This window comes from Amblyomma mixtum, chromosome 3 (genome assembly GCF_055824585.1).
Source record: "Amblyomma mixtum isolate Tamu chromosome 3, ASM5582458v1, whole genome shotgun sequence".
NCBI lineage: Eukaryota > Metazoa > Arthropoda > Arachnida > Ixodida > Ixodidae > Amblyomma > Amblyomma mixtum.
This window is the reverse complement of record NC_143014.1, coordinates 110,274,765-110,294,359: the sequence shown is the minus strand read 5'-3', so window position 1 is coordinate 110,294,359 and position 19,595 is coordinate 110,274,765. Positions and strand designations below refer to the sequence as shown.

Below are 19,595 nucleotides of genomic sequence, written 5' to 3'. Positions count from 1 at the left end.
TTATTAAGAACGAGGCTGTTCAAGGTTTTAGGTTGCAGGCAGCTGAAGTCAAGTTGCTTGCGTACGCGGATGACCTAGCGGTGTTTGCTGTGAATCAGCAGAGCATACGGGAGGCTGTTGTGTCAGTTGACAGTTTCCGGAAGGCAACCGGAAGTAAAGTGAACTGGGCAAAGTGCCAGGGACTTTGGCATGGGGGTTGGCCATCAACCCCAGATCTTTTTGCAAATGTGACTTGGGTAACTATCCCCCCAAAATACCTAGGAGTGCCACTAAACTGCTACCGGGACAGTGATGCATATTGGAAAGAACAAGCGAACGAACTACGGGAAAAATCAGATAGATGGAAGGGGGCACATTTGTCAATCTTTGCGAGAGCGACGGTGTGTAATTTGTTCTTTTTAAGCAAACTGTGGTACGTAATGCAAGTGTTGCACTGTTCCCGGGCAAATGTACAGAAGATACATCGCATTTTAGCTGTTTTTGTTTGGTCATCGACCTGGGAACGGTGCCGACGGACGAATTTGTTTAGACGTGTGAAAGATGGTGGCCTTGGGCTAGGACATCTGTTCCTGCGCCAGCTTGTAAACAGGTTTTTCTTTTTCCGAGATGTGCGTGACCCTTTTTTGAGAACTATGTGTCAACTAAGGTTGACCGGTGTTTTGCCTGATTTTGTTGTGGGAACAAATTATTTTTCCGCAAGAACTTTTGGTTACTTCAGAGAAGTTGCTGATAGCGTTAAATTTCTTGTTGTGCGTTTTTCGAGAGAATATTTAAGTGACGTGAAGCGGAAAAAGCTATACGCAGATCTGTGTGATGTTGTTTTTCCAGTGCCAATGTACAGAGCTTTGTACGATGGAGGCCACGGAGGGGATGTTCTGAAAAGAGTAAAAAGAATGCAAGTACAGCCAGGAACCAAAACTTTCTTCTTCAAGTTACATACAGAAACACTATCAGTTAAAAGCTTTTTAGAGGGAAGGGGTTTATTCCTACCGTGGGGTTCGCAATGCCTAATCTGCAAGTGTCCCGAAACAATAGACCATGTGTTTCTTCACTGTTGGGAGGGGGTGTTTTTTTGGGACGTTTTGCAACGAACAATTAAAAAAGAGCTCCCGCTTCATCCCTACGGTATCAGATATTTGGCAATTGAAAACCAGGACGGGTTCCCGTTTGATCAGGTAATGCTCTGGGGCCTCCATAGTATATGGCGCTCCAGAATGGCGGGGTATTACTGCGATTCTGACGCGAGACCAGCCCGCATGTATTTTCGGGAAAATGTACGTAGATTTGTTGAAGTGATGAAACTGCAAGCTTGTGTACCCGATTGGCTACCCAGGATGGAAAATTTGACTCTGTTGAGAGAATTTTAAACTTGACATGGCCTGCCAGGAAGATCTGGCAGGTTGCTGGTTTTCAAAGTTTGGTTTATGTAATTTTTGTGTTGTTTTCTCGAAGGCAATAAAGAAAAAAAAAAAAAAAAAAGCCTCGGTAGCGCAGTAGGCAGCGCGTCAGTGTCATAATCTGAAGGTCGTGAGTTCGATCTTCACCTGGGGTAAGGCGGTGTTTATTTTTATTTCTCCGCGCCTCATCCATGGCGCCGCTGGTAGCGCTGGAAGACAAAACGTGTATTGGGCGTTACTGAGTAGGCTGCCACCTTAGGCTAGGATCCTTTGCGACAGCCTTTCATCCGCCTCGGTAGCGCAGTAGGCAGCGCGTCAGTCTCATAATCTGAAGGTCGTGAGCTCGATCCTCACCCGGGGCAAGGCGGTGTTTATTTTTATTTCTCCGCGCCTCATCCATGGCGCCGCTCGTAGCGCTGGAAGACAAAACGTGCATTGGGCGTTACTGAGTAGGCTTCCACCTTAGGCTAGGATCCTTTGCGACAGCCTTTCATCCGCCTCGGTAGCGCAGTAGGCAGCGCGTCAGTCTCATAATCTGAAGGTCGTGAGTTCGATCCTCACCCGGGGCAAGGCGGTGTTTATTTTTATTTCTCCACGCCTCATCCATGGCGCCGCTGGTAGCGCTGGAAGACAAAACGTGTATTGGGCGTTACTGAGTAGGCTTCCACCTTAGGCTAGGACCCTTTGCGACAGCCTTTCGTCCGCCTCGGTAGCGCAGTCATTCTACTTCCGGCCACCGAGCGTGACGGACGCAGGATCATGAGCTCCAGCGGAGCGGCGATAGCGGCCCTTTCCAGCCGCGGAAACAGGCTCAAGGACAACGAAGATAGCGAGTACCAGATTATTCTGCCAACTTTGCCGACCGGACACGTTGTTTTTAACACGCTTTTTTTGCACGGCGATGTGCGGGTTAGGCCATACAGGGTCGAGGATTTCCGTGACGCCCTTGCCAACGTTGGTGCGCTCCCCGACGTTTTGGCGTTGGGGGCGTATCAGATCAACCATGTGTGGGCTGTCACGTTAACCAGCACAGAAGCAACAAAGAAGCTGGCGGCGTTCAAGGAACTGGAAGTTAAAGGTCGCTGCTGCCTCATCATCGATCCCGAAGACCAACAAGTGAAGCTGCGACTCCACTGGATGTTGCACGGCGTGGCAGATGATGACATCCGGACGGCCTTTGCTGCTTTTGGGAATGTGACCGAAGTGAACCGGGAGAGGTGGCGAGTTCAAGGCGTCAATGAGAAGGGGTCCACCACGAGGACGGTGCTCCTGAAATTGAAGCCGGGCATCAAGGTAGATGATTTACCGCACCAGCTGCGAGTCGCCGGGGAATTAGCCCTTGTCATGGTGCCTGGGCGGGCGATGCAGTGCTTACGCTGTCGAGGCACGGGACACGTCCGCCGCGAATGTAAGGTGCCCCGATGTTCAAAATGTAGGCGATACGGACATGAGGAGGCTGACTGTGTGCTCACGTACGCTTCGGCCGCGGGACCTGGAACGAGGGAGCGGTCGGCGGAGCTCACTATGGACGTAGTAGAGGCAGAGGAGGCGGCAAAGGGTACCGGAGAAGCGCGTACGCAGGCACGGGAGACAGACTCGTCGGGGGACTCCGCACGAGACATTAATGCTGCCAGCGATGCAGGGAGGAGTGACGCTACACCTGACCTCCCTAGGTCAGACGAAGAGACGTCACCTCAGCCGGCAGACGACATGGAGCAGGATAACGGTGAGGAGCACCCGGACACCAGCGGTACTCGTTCGCCAAGCGTCACAGCCCCAGCCAAGCGACCCCACACACAGACCGACCTCGAAGGTGACCAGGCAGCAGCCCCCGGTGTCGACGAGCCGCCAGCAAAAACAGTCCAATCCCGGCAGTCCGCACTACGTCCGCGGCCAAACCTTTCTTCGGAGAGGCGTGCAGCGGATAAAGCGCCCCCGCTGCCAGTTCAGCCGCTCGCACCAGACGGAGGCGGTTCCAACGACGGCGTCTAGCCGCGCGCTAGACGAGGAAGGTAAGCACCATGCTCTCGGTCTTTTCACCCTTTATGAAAATGGCGTCTGAAACCCCTTTGAGAGTAGCCACGTTAAATGTCAGGGGATTGGCAGCAAAAAAGAAGCAGAGCCAAGTACACCCCCTGCTTAGTGACCATGATATCGACGTACTTGCCGTACAAGAAACAAAGGTTGATGGGGAGGAAGAGCCCGGGAGCATGGTGCAACGTTTCACGGCTAGATTTTACGCCATTGTGAGCCACGCGGTAGGGACGTCGGCTGGGTGTGTATTGCTTGTCAAAAAGCTGCCTGGACTGATTGTACAGGCTCACTACTCATGTCTGTCAGGACGGTGTGTTGTAGCCGATTTTGCATATTCCAATGCTGAGTGGCGCATTATTTGTGTGTATGCTCCTAACATTGTTGAGGAAAGAGCAGTGTTTTTCGAGAATGCTATGCAGCAGTTAAGTACGGTAAGGCAGGTTGTAATGCTGGGCGATTTCAACTATGTACTGAATGCTCGGGACAAAACCAGCACACGCGGCTTCAGAGACAAGAGTACTGATGTGTTGTGCCAGTTAACAAGCGAGTGGAATATGGAAGATGTGGCTGAGTACCTGGGGGGAGCGGGTGCCGTACAGTACACGCACTTCCAAGGTTCGAGCCACGCGCGCCTTGACAGAATTTACGTGTCGCTGGATTTGATTCCCGTATGCAATGAATACCAAGTTGTGCCCATGACATTCACGGATCACTGCTTAGTGAAATGCGTATTCGGCACCAAAAAACGAAGGAATGCATTTAGCTGGGAGTTATGGAAATTTAACAACAAATTGCTCAGTGATGAAGCCTTTAGACGGGTTGTACTGAATGAACTCATTAAAGTAAGGCCGGGCACATTGTACGAAATCTGGAAGCAATGGGAGATGTGCAAAGAACAGATTAAAATAAAAGCCATTGATAGGTCCAGTTGCCTGCGGTACCAGGAGAAAATTAAAGAAACCCAGCTAAAGGCTTTGCTGGAAAAACTACATGAGCAAGAATGTAAGGCACCCGGCAAATGGATAGAAGATATTAGGAAAATAAAAGAACAGCTTGCGTTGATGGAAGAAGACAGATACCGAGGAGCGTTAGTGAGGGCAAGGGCGGAAAGCTGGAACATGGGCGAGACGCCCTCGAAAAGAGCACTGGCATTGGAAAAGGCTCATGCAGAGAAAAATCACATTGATAAGATTGTGTGGGGCGGCATGCTATCGTCAGATGACGAACATATCAGACAGGGCTTCTTCCAATATTATCAGCAGCTTTTTAACAAACAGGAGGTCGACATAAACGTGTTCAAAGAAAAGTTTCTTATGGCTATGCCACGACTAGACGAGGACACGAAGGAAAGATTAGAGATGCCAATCACAGAACTCGAGGTCGAAAAAGCAATCGATCGTTTAAATATGGGAAAGTCGCCTGGGCCAGACGGCTTAAGTGCGGCTTTCTCTAAGGGTTTTAAGAACGAAATAGCGCCAATATTGACTGCGTTGTTCCAAGAAGCGTACGAAATGAACAGATTGCCGCTGTCATACGGGTTATCTCACACTATTCTAATTCCCAAGACAAATAACGAGGAAAAGCTCCAGCAGGTCACAGCTTACAGGCCAATTTCCTTGACTAATGTCGATTATAAAATATTAATGAAAGTGCTAGCAAGGAGACTGCAGTCAGTAATTCAGGATATTGTTGGCCCTCATCAAACGTGTGGGATAAAGGGGAGATCAATTATGACTAACATACACACGGCAAGATCGGTTCTGGAGTGTTGTGATCTGACTAATGAATGTGTGGCCATCCTCCAACTAGACCTCGAAAAAGCATTTGACTGTGTAGCCCACGAAATTTTGCTCAGTATTCTGGACCACGCGAATGTAGGTTCCGTAATTCGAGAGGGCGTGGCCATGGCGTACCGCGGCTGCACTACGAGATTAATTATAAACAAGAGTCTGGGGGCCCCCATTCGGGTGCAACGTTCGGTACGCCAGGGCTGCCCCCTCAGTCCACTTTTGTTTGCCATTTACATAGAGACACTATGTTTGAACATTATTAAGAACGAGGCTGTTCAAGGTTCTAAGTTGCAGGCAGCTGAAGTAAAGTTGCTTGCGTACGCGGATGACCTAGCGGTGTTTGCTGTGAATCAGCAGAGCATACGGGAGGCTGTTGTGTCTGTTGACAGTTTCAGGAAGGCAACCGGAAGTAAAGTGAACTGGGCAAAGTGCCAGGAACTTTGGCATGGGGGTTGGCCATCAACCCCAGATCGTTTTGCAAATGTGACTTGGGTAACTATCCCCCCAAAATACCTAGGAGTGCCACTAAATTGCTACCGGTACAGTGATGCATATTGGAAAGAACAAGCGAACGAACTACGGGAAAAATCAGATAGATGGAAGGGGGCACATTTATCAATCTTCGCGAGAGCGACGGTGTGTAACTTGTTCTTTTTAAGCAAACTGTGGTACGTCATGCAAGTGTTGCACTGTTCCCGGGCAGATGTACAGAAGATACATCGCATTTTAGCTGTTTTTGTTTGGTCCTCGACCTGGGAACGGTGCCGACGGACGAATTTGTTTAGACGTGTGAAAGATGGTGGCCTTGGGCTAGGACATCTGTTTCTGCGCCAGCTTGTAAACAGGTTCTTCTTTTTTCGAGATGTGCGCGACCCTTTTTTGAGAACTATGTGTCAACTAAGGTTGACCCGTGTTTTGCCTGATTTTGTTGTGGGAACAAATTATTTTTCCGGAAGAACTTTAGGTTACTTCAGAGAAGTTGCTGATAGCGTTAAATTTCTTGTGCGTTTTTCCGAGAGAATATTTAAGTGGCGTGAAGCGGAGAAAGCTATACGCAGATCTGTGTGATGTTGTTTTTCCAGTGCCAATGTATAGAGCTTTGTACGATGGAGGCCACAGAGGGGATGTTCTGAAAAGAGTAAAAAGAATGCAAGTACAGCCAAGAACCAAAACTTTCTTCTTCAAGCTACATACAGAAACACTATCAGTTAAAAGGTTTTTAAAGGGAAGAGGTTTATTCCTACCGTGGGGTTCGCATTGCCTAATTTGCAAGTGTCCCGAAACAATAGACCATGTGTTTCTTCACTGTTGGGAGGGGGTGTTTTTCTGGGACGTTTTGCAACGAACAATTAAAAAAGAGCTGCCGCTTCATCCCTACGGTATCAGATATTTGGCAATTGAAAACCAGGACGGGTTCCCGTTTGATCAGGTAATGCTCTGGGGCCTCCATAGTATATGGCGCTCCAGAATGGCGGGGTATTACTGCGATTCTGACGCCAGACCAGCCCGCATGTATTTTCGGGAAAATGTACGTAGATTTGTGGAAGTAATGAAACTACAAGCATGTGTACCCGATTGGCTACCCAGGCTGGAAAATTTGACTCTGTTGAGAGAATTTTAAACTTGACAAGGCCTGCCAGGAAGATCTGGCAGGTTGCTGGTTTTCAAAGTTTGGTGTCTGTAGTTTTTGTGTTGTTTTCTTGAAGGCAATAAAGAAAAAAAAAAGCCTCGCTAGCGCAGTAGGCAGCGCGTCAGTCTCATAATCTGAAGGTCGTGAGTTCGATCCTCACCCGGGACAAGGCGGTGTTTATTTTTATTTCTCCGCGCCTCATCCCTGGCGCCGCTGGTAGCGCTGTAAGACAAAACGTGTATTGGGCGTTACTGAGTAGGCTGCCACCTTAGGCTAGGATCCTTTGCGACAGCCTTTCATCCGCCTCGGTAGCGCAGTAGGCAGCGCGTCAGTGTCATAATCTGAAGGTCGTGAGTTCGATCTTCACCTGGGGTAAGGCGGTGTTTATTTTTATTTCTCCGCGCCTCATCCATGGCGCCGCTGGTAGCGCTGGAAGACAAAACGTGTATTGGGCGTTACTGAGTAGGCTTCCACCTTAGGCTAGGATCCTTTGCGACAGCCTTTCATCCGCCTCGGTAGCGCAGTAGGCAGCGCGTCAGTCTCATAATCTGAAGGTCGTGAGCTCGATCCTCACCCGGGGCAAGGCGGTGTTTATTTTTATTTCTCCGCGCCTCATCCATGGCGCCGCTCGTAGCGCTGGAAGACAAAACGTGCATTGGGCGTTACTGAGTAGGCTTCCACCTTAGGCTAGGACCCTTTGCGACAGCCTTTCATCCGCCTCGGTAGCGCAGTAGGCAGCGCGTCAGTCTCATAATCTGAAGGTCGTGAGTTCGATCCTCACCCGGGACAAGGCGGTGTTTATTTTTATTTCTCCGCGCCTCATCCCTGGCGCCGCTGGTAGCGCTGTAAGACAAAACGTGTATTGGGCGTTACTGAGTAGGCTTCCACCTTAGGCTAGGATCCTTTGCGACAGCCTTTCATCCGCCTCGGTAGCGCAGTAGGCAGCGCGTCAGTCTCATAATCTGAAGGTCGTGAGTTCGATCTTCACCTGGGATAAGGCGGTGTTTATTTTTATTTCTCCGCGCCTCATCCATGGCGCCGCTGGTAGCGCTGGAAGACAAAACGTGTATTGGGCGTTACTGAGTAGGCTTCCACCTTAGGCTAGGACCCTTTGCGACAGCCTTTCATCCGCCTCGGTAGCGCAGTGGAGGAGAAAGACGAAGACGGCATTCCGAACGGTCACGTTTTTGATGCTCTCCGCAGAAATGGATAAATCGGCCCTAGGCCGAGGTACTGTTGCGGCTTCTGCTGCCAGTAATACTTACTGTACTGTTCTTCCCAGTCTGCCTGCTGGTAAGCTGGTTTTTAACTCCGTATTTCTCCATGCGGACCTTGCTGGCCGTCCCTATCGTGCCCAGGACTTCAGAGATGCCTTACGGGGTGTCATTGACCTCTTGTGACATCAGCTCTATCGGACAGTTTCAGATGTCTCACGTATGGATGATGACATGCAAGACAGCGTTAGCGAAAGCTAAGCTCGTGAGCACTCAGGAGTTACAAGTGAAAAACCGCCGTTGTCTAGTGATTGACCCGGAACCGAAGACAGTAAAGCTCAAGATACTTTGGCTCCCAGAACATCTTGAAGATTTTTACATTCGGGACGCCCTTCGAGCTTGCGGAACGATTACGTCCATCACAGTGGAGCACTGGAGGGTTCCAGAAATGGAGGGCATGCGCACCTTGAATCGAGACGTTGCCTTGACTCTTGCTGATGGCGTCACTGTCAACGACGTGCCTCACATTTTGACAATTTGCGGTGTACATTGTCTGGATTAGTGCCAGGAAGGCCACCACTGTGTCTCCGTTGCCACAAGGTTGGCCATATACGCCATCATTGTCGCACTCCTCGGTGTGATGATTGTCGGCGTTTCGGCCATACTACAGAGGAGTGCGTAGTGTCGTATGCTGATAAGCTACGCGGTGGCACCCGTGCCATGGACGACGCATTGCAGGAGCACTTGATGGACGCAACAGAAGTTTTCGATGCTGCTGTTGGCACGCCAGCCGTTGCGCCCATTGACTCAGCGACTACTGACCCGCTGTCTGGCCCCGTTCCTGCTGTGCAGCATGAGCCTACCCAGCCTTCACAGATGGAGCAGCTGTCTGCAGATGATGAGCGTCGATGCCTGGCGCAGCAGGCTCCAGCTATATGCAGTGTCAGTGATGGCACTCTTGGCGCACGTGCCTGTGCTGTGCGTGGGCCAGAGGAAGACAAGGACGACGGTGTGGCTCCGGCGCCGAGTGCCTGCACTGCTGCATCTTCTAAGGCTCCTGCCGGATGTGCCACACAGGTAACAGAGTGCCAACCTGGCACTTCACTCCCCGACGGCAACTGTGATGCCGATGAGCAAATTTTGAGTGTGGCCTCGAAGCGCGGTGTGTCTCCGAGTTCTGCCTCCTCTGAGGAAGACAGTGTCCCCGCCAAGCACAAGTCCCGCCGTCGAAAGTCAAAGAATAAGAAACCTCCTCGGCGCTCCAGATCAAGGAGAAAGGGCGTCAACTCTAGGGAGGTCTCACCTTCCGGAGTGATGCCCCCAGACATCGTGGATGCCTGATTGAAGCTCAAGTTAGCCACCATAGCGTCTAACCAGCAGTTGACTGTCGCAACACTCAACATATGTGGACTGCGTTCAAGGCAGAAACAGGTACAGTTACGCCGATTGCTTTGGGGCAATCGGCTAGACACTGTCGCTATTCAAGTGTCGTGTCCGGTCGCTGTGTTGAATGCAGCGAAAGACGCACACGGTACTTTAAGACTTCGTTTATTTAAAGCCGATGAGGGTGCGACCAGCGTCGACCGAGGCAGGAGCCGAACTGGCCGCCCGAAGAAAGGAGGGAGCGGAGAAGCGTCCACGGGAGGGAGTGGCTTCCCAAAACAGGAGGAGGATGCGGGGGCGCACCATGGGGGGGGCATCTGGCGACAGCGTGCGACGAGGGGCAAGTGGTCGTTAGGAGGAGGATGCGAGTGGTCGTTAGGAGGAGGATGCGAGTGGTCGTTAGGAGGAGGATGCGGGGGCGCACACACACAAAAGCAATAAGGGGACACAACACTTCCTTCCCCCTTAGAAAGTTGCCTGGTATCGTGCAGGGGGTCGGCGCTCACGCGTGGAGGCGCGCTGGCTTTGTGCGCTCGGGGGAGAAACACTTGTAGGCTGGCTGTTGTTCGCTGTGTCTCCTAGGTCTGTCCTGGGCGAAGTCTCTTCTTCCGGGAAGAGGTGCCAGGCTATGTGGGAAGATGGTGCACGTGTTCTCTCCGCTGGCGGACAGCTCTCAGACGGCGTCGTAAATCTACGCAGCTGGTTGAGATGTCGGCGTGCTACTGTGCCATGTATGTTGACGAGCCAAGAGCGCAGGCCTATGCGTCTGACAATTGTAGCTTCCTCCCAGCGTGGCTTTTTCAGAAACTGTCGGGCGAGGACGCGCTGCCCCTCATTAAGCGTGCCGCAGCGCGGAATTGCTTTTTCTTCCCGGAACGTCTCTGCCTTTGGCTCGGGGAGGATGGCTGTGAGCTGGGTTCGCATTTCACGCTCGAACATCATTTTCGAGGGGGTCTCGCCTGTTGTGCTCTGAACCGTCGTGTGCTGCTTGAAGAGAAAGCGCGCAAGGCGGCGCTGCAGCGAGCCTGTCTGATCTCTTTCAAGGGCGCGTTTTAGCTCGGCTACGTAGCGCTCGGCTTGTCCGTTTGTCGCTGGGTGGTAGGGGGCCGATGTAACTGATGAGATCCCGTTGTCGCGATAAAACTTGAGGATCTCCGCAGACACAAACGGTGTTCCGTTGTCCGACACTACCTTGCGCGGCAGGCCGAACGTTGCAAATAGTGATCGGAGGTTGTCAATGACTGCTGCCGAAGTCGTCTGTCCCATTTGCCTTATCTCAAGCCACTTTGTGTAGGCATCTACGACCACAAGGAAAGTGCAGCCCTCAATTGGTCCTGCAAAATCAATGTGCAGTGTGTGCCATGGTGTGTCTGGCTTTTCCCATTCTGGGACAGGAGCTTTCGGCGGGGCGCTCCGGCTGCTCTGGCAAGGCTTGCATTCTCGCACCACTGTTTCGATGTCGTTGTCAATGCCAGGCCACCACATGTAGCTTCTGGCACACTTTTTCATTGCAACGATGCCCCGATGTCCGGCGTGGATGAGAGACATAGCTTGTGCGCGTAGTTCTCTCGGCATCACAACTCGGGACCCAAATATGATGCAGCCGCGATGGGTGCTCAACTCTGTAGCTCGCCTGCGGTAAGCGTCGAAGTTGTCCCCTTTGAGTTTATGCACGTTGCCTTGTTGAACAGCTGTGTAAACTAGCCGGAGAGCTGCGCACTTCTGCGTAGATGCTGCAACTGTGCCTGCTGTAAGCGGAGGTTCTGGCAGTGCTTCGAACATCAGAACGTCTCCTGGTGGTGTGGCCCATTCTGAATGCTGCGTCGGCTCGATGACACCTTGCTGCTCCAGTTTGTCCAACTCTTTTTCAACTGAATCTCGGAGAGCAAACGGCACCGGCCTGGCCTTCAGAAATTTGGGTTGCGCGTTGTCCAACAACTCCAGTGTGACCGGGGGCCCTTCGTTTCCTGGAATCTCTTCCGAGAATACTCTTTCGTATTTCTCTTGCAGTTGCTCAACCATGTTCTGGCTCGGCGTCTGGTGTATGCCGCATATCATCACGCCTAGTGGAGAAAACCAGTTTCTCCCTAGAAGGCTTGATCCTGTGCCCTTCACAACAAGCAGAGGTAGCGTATGGGTCTGGCCGTTGTAGTTAACCTGCACGTTGGCAGAGCCCAATAGTGGCAGATTCTGTCCTGACCACGTTCGCAGGTGCGTGTCGTCTTGTTGCAGGGCTGGTGCGTCAGATGGCCATGAAGTTCGGAACGTGTCCTCACTGATCAGAGTACAGGCTGCGCCGGAGTCCACCTCGAACTTAATCAGCTGGTGATGTACGCTTACTTCTGTAAAAATCTTCGGTCGCGTGCCGAGATTCATGGTGTTCAGGTCGTACAACACAGATGGTGTTGCTGATGTTGTTCCATGGAGATCAGATAGCGGCGTATTCTCTGAGGCGTTGACGCTGTGATTAGGCTGGGAAGGTGACTTTATCTTGGCAAGTCTCCGTTTCGTAATGCATGCTCTTTCGATATGCCCTCGCTTGTGGCAAAAATTACACGTGGCTGACTGGAATCGACATCCCTGGGGGTTGTGTTGGTCGTCACACCGCCAGCAGCGTTGTGCCTTTTTGACCGATTTTACAACAACAGAAGGCTTGCGCACCTGGTTGCTTGTCTGGTGTACCGGCTCGGTGTTCCGGCGAATCCCTCTCTGCTGGTGACCGGCGCTCTCCGCTCGAACGGCGATGTCGTAAGCTTTGCTGAATGTGAGGTCCTTCTCAGCGAACAGGCGCTGCTGCAGTGACTCGTCACTCAGTCCGCACACAAATCTGTCGCGTAACATCACGTCCAAGGGAAGCATGGTGGTGTTAGCAGAAGAAGCTGCGTCTCCCTCCTGCCCGGTAGCTGTTGTCGACAGCGTTCCAAAATTGCAGTCGGCAGCGAGCTTCTTGAGCGCGGCTACGTAGGCGCTCACAGTTTCTCCTCCCAGTTGATCTCGTCGTTGGAAGCGAGCCCGGCTGTAGACCTCGGATGGCCTTGGGTCGTAGTGCTTTTGCAGCGCTTTTACGATGTCGTCGTAAGACACTGCCGCTGGTGTGCTTGGCTGAATAAGGGCGCAGACAGTATCGTAGGTCTGCTCCCCGCACAGCGTCAGCAGGTTGGCCCTCTTCAAGGCTGGGTCTGTGATGTTGTTAGCTTCAAAGTAGAACTGAAGGCGTCCAACCCACGATGACCACGATGAGCCGTTGAACTCTGGTATCTGATTGGGAAACCCTCGCGTAGCCATGGCTTGTCAATAGCGTTGCGTAGCGCGGGTCGAATCCACTTTCTCGTCGCCACTGTCGTGTCCGGTCGCTGTGTTGAATGCAGCGAAAGACGCACACGGTACTTTAAGACTTCGTTTATTTAAAGCCGATGAGGGTGCGACCAGCGTCGACCGAGGCAGGAGCCGAACTGGCCGCCCGAAGAAAGGAGGGAGCGGAGAAGCGTCCACGGGAGGGAGTGGCTTCCCAAAACAGGAGGAGGATGCGGGGGCGCACCATGGGGGGGCATCTGGCGACAGCGTGCGACGAGGGGCAAGTGGTCGTTAGGAGGAGGATGCGAGTGGTCGTTAGGAGGAGGATGCGAGTGGTCGTTAGGAGGAGGATGCGGGGGCGCACACACACAAAAGCAATAAGGGGACACAACATGAAGAAACTAAGATAGAAAGTGAAGTGGATACAGAGATAGCCCTGCGACCTTTCCTAACAGATTACAACGTCTGTCTGTCGCACTCAGTGGGTCTTTCGGCAGGTTGCTTTCTTTTCATAAAGAAGAGTCTACCTATTTCTGACTTTAAGTACCAGGTTGACATAGAAGGGCGTCTGATATGTTGTGACTTTCGACTGCATGGCGAGTCGTGGAGGGTTGTAATGTGTATGCTAGAAATAATCCGGTGCAACGAGCAGTTTTTTTTTCATGCAATTGCAACTCTCCTAGGATGTGCTCGTTATGTCGTTTTCATGGATGACTTCAACTGTGTGTGCGACCCACGCGATCGCACAGGTCCTAACCAAAACGCCGATAAGAGCTCTGGTATAGTATTGTCTATTACTGAAAACGCAGGTTTAATTGATGCCGGATTGTCATACGCCTTCACATACATCAGAGGAGCCTCACATTCACGCCTTGATCGCATTTACGTTTCCGTAGATCTCCTTAAACAGCACATTTCATGTGATGTCAAGCCTGTTTCTTTCTCAGATCATGCTATGGTCATTGCGCGGATTGGAGAATGCGCCCGTCCCAAATTTCAGCCGCAGTGGGAACTGTGGAAGCTTAATTCCGAGCTACTAAATGATGAGCATTTTCAGCAGCGAGTGATGACAGCTTTGGAATCTTGTTTGGTCATGGATGTCCCATTATTTGCAGCTTGGGAGATGTTTAAGCTAGAAGTTCGTAGCATAGCTATTGAGATCGGCTCCGTGAAGTCTTATCTTAAGCATGGTGAGGAGAAACGGTTACTTCAGAGTCTTTATAATCTGCATGCGCTTGAATGTGAGGCTCCTGGCTTGTACACAAAGGAAATTGGTGCTGTTAAGTGCAACCTTCAGAAGTTTGATGCAGAACGCTATCGTGCGGCCCGTGTACGATCCCGCAGCAACCGTGCTCTGCACTCTGAGAAGCCTACTAGACAGGCCTTGCTAGATGAGCGTCGTCATGTGGCTGCCAAGCGAATTTCTGAGCTTTACTGTGGTGGTGCCCTGGTCACAAGTACAGATGTCATAGTTACCGAGTTTGAAAACCACTATAGCTCTCTGTTTGCTGCCACGTCTAGCACTGCTGATGATGATCATATAGCGCGATTGGTGTCCACGATTAACCTACTCAATGAGGATGAGTGCAAGGCAATAAGTGGCTCTTTAAGCTTGGGTGAACTGCAAGATGCAATTGATCAATTGCCGCTTTCGAAAACCCCGGGGCCTGACGGCCTCTCAGAATTTTACAAGGCATTTAAATCCGTTCTAGCCCCTGTCCTGTTCCAAATTTTTGAGACAAGTATTGATGTTGAATTTCTGCCTCAGTCATTTACGAAAAGTCATATTGTCTTTATACCAAAGACCGAGGATAAGGAAAAACTTCGATTTGTAGATGGCTACAGACCAATCACGCTTTCTAATGTAGATTATAAGATTTTTGATAAAGTACTGTCAAATCGGCTGCAGCTTGCAATGTCTACTTTGATTGGGCCTCATCAAACATGTGGCTTGCGGGGACGATCAATAAAATCTAACCTACATGTAGCGCGTACGGTGTTGTAGTATTGCAGTGACGCTCAAGAACAATTAGCAATGCTGCAAATTGACCTGGCAAAGGCATTTGATCGAGTGTGCCATTCATTTCTTTTTGCACTTTTAAATCACGGCAATCTCGGTTCAATACTTTCTACTGGCATACGCCTTTGTTACAAATCCTGTACCACGCGCTTGATTGTTAATGGCTGTCTCTCGCAACCAGTCCCAAATCAGTCTTCGGTGAAACAAGGGTGCCCACTGTCTCCGCTCCTGTTCGCATTATACTTGGAGCCACTTTGCATAAGTGTTATAAACAGTAGAGCTGTCAATGGTTTCCGAATAATGGGCCACGAACTGAAGCTATTGGCTTATGCAGATGACCTTGCGTTTTTTTGCACTGATAAGCCAAGCATCAATGAGGTTGTTCGTTTAACGGAGGACTTTGGTTCGGTGTCAGGAAGTCGGATTAATCGCTCTAAGAGTTGCGGTTTTTGGTTTGGTAGCTGGGGTACGACACTTGCTGAATAGGCTGGTATAACATGGACATGCAGGCCACCAAAGCACCTTGGCGTCCCTTTGAGTGCCTATAAGCATAGCGCACATTATTGGAAAGACCGCGTGTCAACTCTTCAGCGCTATGCTCAAACGTTTGTCCCCCATGGCCTCTCAATTTTTGGCAGGGCGACCGCCTGTAATCTGTTTCTCGCCACTAAAATATATTATGTACTGCAAATTATTCATTGCGCAAGACTTCCTATCCAGCGTTTTCACAGGGCTTTCGCTACTTTTGTGTGGGATTCGTCTTTTGAATCCATGAGGCGTGATAACCTTTTTCGGCCTGTAAGCGCTGGCGCCCTTGGTCTAGTTCACCTGTATGTCCGACAGATAGTGTCACGTTTCATGTTTTTCCGTGACACTACACACCCAATAGTACGTTCATTCCTGCAAATAAATTTAGTTCATGTTTTACCCAACCTCATTGTGTCTTCCAATGTTTGTGACCGTCCGTGTTTGTGGGGCATAATGCAAGAGGTGTGTTTGGCTGTCCGTTTCCTACTTGTTCGTTTTTCTCCTGAGTTCCTTTTTTTTTTTTAGTGTCGAGGAAAAAGTTGTATAAGGATATGATTAGTATGCTCTTCCCTCCGCCCATGTAGCGCTCTCTGTATTTTGGTTTACCGGGGCATGACGTACTCAAAAGAGTACGTAAGATGCCAGTCTCGCCGTGTACAAAGACCTTTTTCTTTAAGTTACACACCGGTACGTTGCCCGTTAGAACATGGTTAGAGAAAAAGGGCATTTTTGTGTCTACCGTTAATTGCCGCCTTTGTGATGAACCAGAAACAATTGAGCATTGTTTCATCAGTTGCAAAGATGCAGTACTCTTCTGGGATATCCTGCAACGCACATTTAAAAAAAGAATTCATCTGACTCCACATTCTGTTCGCTATCTCACGGCGCTGCCATTTGTTGATGAACCCCTGGACATGTTCTTTCTGATTGGACTGCACAGCCTCTGGAAAACCCGCATGATGGACAGACACTGTGAACCTGTTGTCTACAAAGGATCACTTCAGTCGAATGGTTATTCATCTATGAGACGTGTATGCCCAGACTGAGTACGAACCGGAGTGGCACTCACTATTAGTGATGTGCTCTGCATTGCCCCTTTTCTAGTGCATGGTCTTTTCACTATGTATTGTTTAACACTGTTTTCATAATGGCTTGTATATAGTTCATGTACATAGAACATTACATCACTGTAATAAATACCATGTTGAAGAAAAAAAAAGCCTCGGTAGCGCAGTAGGCAGCGCGTCAGTCTCATAATCTGAAGGTCGTGAGTTCGATCCTCACCCGGGGCAAGGCGGTGTTTATTTTTATTTCTCCGCGCCTCATCCATGGCGCCGATGGTAGCGCTGGAAAACAAAACATGTATTGGGCGTTACTGAGTAGGCTTCCACCTTAGGCTAGGACCCTTTGCGACAGCCTTTCATCCGCCTCGGTAGCGCAGTAGGCAGCGCGTCAGTCTCATAATCTGAAGGTCGTGAGTTCGATCCTCACCCGGGGCAGGGCGGTGTTTATTTTTATTTCTCCGCGCCTCATCCCTGGCGCCGCTGGTAGCGCTGTAAGACAAAACGTGTATTGGGCGTTACTGAGTAGGCTGCCACCTTAGGCTAGGATCCTTTGCGACAGCCTTTCATCCGCCTCGGTAGCGCAGTAGGCAGCGCGTCAGTGTCATAATCTGAAGGTCGTGAGTTCGATCTTCACCTGGGGTAAGGCGGTGTTTATTTTTATTTCTCCGCGCCTCATCCATGGCGCCGCTGGTAGCGCTGGAAGACAAAACGTGTATTGGGCGTTACTGAGTAGGCTGCCACCTTAGGCTAGGATCCTTTGCGACAGCCTTTCATCCGCCTCGGTAGCGCAGTAGGCAGCGCGTCAGTCTCATAATCTGAAGGTCGTGAGCTCGATCCTCACCCGGGGCAAGGCGGTGTTTATTTTTATTTCTCCGCGCCTCATCCATGGCGCCGCTCGTAGCGCTGGAAGACAAAACGTGCATTGGGCGTTACTGAGTAGGCTTCCACCTTAGGCTAGGATCCTTTGCGACAGCCTTTCATCCGCCTCGGTAGCGCAGTAGGCAGCGCGTCAGTCTCATAATCTGAAGGTCGTGAGTTCGATCCTCACCCGGGGCAAGGCGGTGTTTATTTTTATTTCTCCACGCCTCATCCATGGCGCCGCTGGTAGCGCTGGAAGACAAAACGTGTATTGGGCGTTACTGAGTAGGCTTCCACCTTAGGCTAGGACCCTTTGCGACAGCCTTTCGTCCGCCTCGGTAGCGCAGTCATTCTACTTCCGGCCACCGAGCGTGACGGACGCAGGATCATGAGCTCCAGCGGAGCGGCGATAGCGGCCCTTTCCAGCCGCGGAAACAGGCTCAAGGACAACGAAGATAGCGAGTACCAGATTATTCTGCCAACTTTGCCGACCGGACACGTTGTTTTTAACACGCTTTTTTTGCACGGCGATGTGCGGGTTAGGCCATACAGGGTCGAGGATTTCCGTGACGCCCTTGCCAACGTTGGTGCGCTCCCCGACGTTTTGGCGTTGGGGGCGTATCAGATCAACCATGTGTGGGCTGTCACGTTAACCAGCACAGAAGCAACAAAGAAGCTGGCGGCGTTCAAGGAACTGGAAGTTAAAGGTCGCTGCTGCCTCATCATCGATCCCGAAGACCAACAAGTGAAGCTGCGACTCCACTGGATGTTGCACGGCGTGGCAGATGATGACATCCGGACGGCCTTTGCTGCTTTTGGGAATGTGACCGAAGTGAACCGGGAGAGGTGGCGAGTTCAAGGCGTCAATGAGAAGGGGTCCACCACGAGGACGGTGCTCCTGAAATTGAAGCCGGGCATCAAGGTAGATGATTTACCGCACCAGCTGCGAGTCGCCGGGGAATTAGCCCTTGTCATGGTGCCTGGGCGGGCGATGCAGTGCTTACGCTGTCGAGGCACGGGACACGTCCGCCGCGAATGTAAGGTGCCCCGATGTTCAAAATGTAGGCGATACGGACATGAGGAGGCTGACTGTGTGCTCACGTACGCTTCGGCCGCGGGACCTGGAACGAGGGAGCGGTCGGCGGAGCTCACTATGGACGTAGTAGAGGCAGAGGAGGCGGCAAAGGGTACCGGAGAAGCGCGTACGCAGGCACGGGAGACAGACTCGTCGGGGGACTCCGCACGAGACATTAATGCTGCCAGCGATGCAGGGAGGAGTGACGCTACACCTGACCTCCCTAGGTCAGACGAAGAGACGTCACCTCAGCCGGCAGACGACATGGAGCAGGATAACGGTGAGGAGCACCCGGACACCAGCGGTACTCGTTCGCCAAGCGTCACAGCCCCAGCCAAGCGACCCCACACACAGACCGACCTCGAAGGTGACCAGGCAGCAGCCCCCGGTGTCGACGAGCCGCCAGCAAAAACAGTCCAATCCCGGCAGTCCGCACTACGTCCGCGGCCAAACCTTTCTTCGGAGAGGCGTGCAGCGGATAAAGCGCCCCCGCTGCCAGTTCAGCCGCTCGCACCAGACGGAGGCGGTTCCAACGACGGCGTCTAGCCGCGCGCTAGACGAGGAAGGTAAGCACCATGCTCTCGGTCTTTTCACCCTTTATGAAAATGGCGTCTGAAACCCCTTTGAGAGTAGCCACGTTAAATGTCAGGGGATTGGCAGCAAAAAAGAAGCAGAGCCAAGTACACCCCCTGCTTAGTGACCATGATATCGACGTACTTGCCGTACAAGAAACAAAGGTTGATGGGGAGGAAGAGCCCGGGAGCATGGTGCAACGTTTCACGGCTAGATTTTACGCCATTGTGAGCCACGCGGTAGGGACGTCGGCTGGGTGTGTATTGCTTGTCAAAAAGCTGCCTGGACTGATTGTACAGGCTCACTACTCATGTCTGTCAGGACGGTGTGTTGTAGCCGATTTTGCATATTCCAATGCTGAGTGGCGCATTATTTGTGTGTATGCTCCTAACATTGTTGAGGAAAGAGCAGTGTTTTTCGAGAATGCTATGCAGCAGTTAAGTACGGTAAGGCAGGTTGTAATGCTGGGCGATTTCAACTATGTACTGAATGCTCGGGACAAAACCAGCACACGCGGCTTCAGAGACAAGAGTACTGATGTGTTGTGCCAGTTAACAAGCGAGTGGAATATGGAAGATGTGGCTGAGTACCTGGGGGGAGCGGGTGCCGTACAGTACACGCACTTCCAAGGTTCGAGCCACGCGCGCCTTGACAGAATTTACGTGTCGCTGGATTTGATTCCCGTATGCAATGAATACCAAGTTGTGCCCATGACATTCACGGATCACTGCTTAG

At 51.3% G+C, this 19,595-nt stretch overlaps 9 non-coding genes across 9 annotated transcripts; all 9 read left to right on the top strand.

Annotated features, from left to right (window-relative positions):
* Positions 1-1,686: 1,686 nt before the first annotated feature.
* On the top strand, positions 1,687-1,759 carry TRNAM-CAU (transfer RNA methionine (anticodon CAU)). The gene has a single exon. It is a non-coding gene; the product is annotated as a tRNA-Met (tRNA).
* A 134-nt stretch (positions 1,760-1,893) lies between these two features.
* TRNAM-CAU (transfer RNA methionine (anticodon CAU)) lies at positions 1,894-1,966 on the top strand. Its single transcript has one exon. It is a non-coding gene; the product is annotated as a tRNA-Met (tRNA).
* Positions 1,967-6,946: 4,980 nt separating this feature from the next.
* Positions 6,947-7,019, top strand: TRNAM-CAU (transfer RNA methionine (anticodon CAU)). The gene has a single exon. It is a non-coding gene; the product is annotated as a tRNA-Met (tRNA).
* A 341-nt stretch (positions 7,020-7,360) lies between these two features.
* Positions 7,361-7,433, top strand: TRNAM-CAU (transfer RNA methionine (anticodon CAU)). The gene has a single exon. It is a non-coding gene; the product is annotated as a tRNA-Met (tRNA).
* Positions 7,434-7,567: 134 nt separating this feature from the next.
* TRNAM-CAU (transfer RNA methionine (anticodon CAU)) lies at positions 7,568-7,640 on the top strand. Its single transcript has one exon. It is a non-coding gene; the product is annotated as a tRNA-Met (tRNA).
* Positions 7,641-16,509: 8,869 nt separating this feature from the next.
* TRNAM-CAU (transfer RNA methionine (anticodon CAU)) lies at positions 16,510-16,582 on the top strand. Its single transcript has one exon. It is a non-coding gene; the product is annotated as a tRNA-Met (tRNA).
* Positions 16,583-16,716: 134 nt separating this feature from the next.
* Positions 16,717-16,789, top strand: TRNAM-CAU (transfer RNA methionine (anticodon CAU)). Its single transcript has one exon. It is a non-coding gene; the product is annotated as a tRNA-Met (tRNA).
* Positions 16,790-17,130: 341 nt separating this feature from the next.
* Positions 17,131-17,203, top strand: TRNAM-CAU (transfer RNA methionine (anticodon CAU)). Its single transcript has one exon. It is a non-coding gene; the product is annotated as a tRNA-Met (tRNA).
* Positions 17,204-17,337: 134 nt separating this feature from the next.
* TRNAM-CAU (transfer RNA methionine (anticodon CAU)) lies at positions 17,338-17,410 on the top strand. The gene has a single exon. It is a non-coding gene; the product is annotated as a tRNA-Met (tRNA).
* Positions 17,411-19,595: the final 2,185 nt, after the last annotated feature.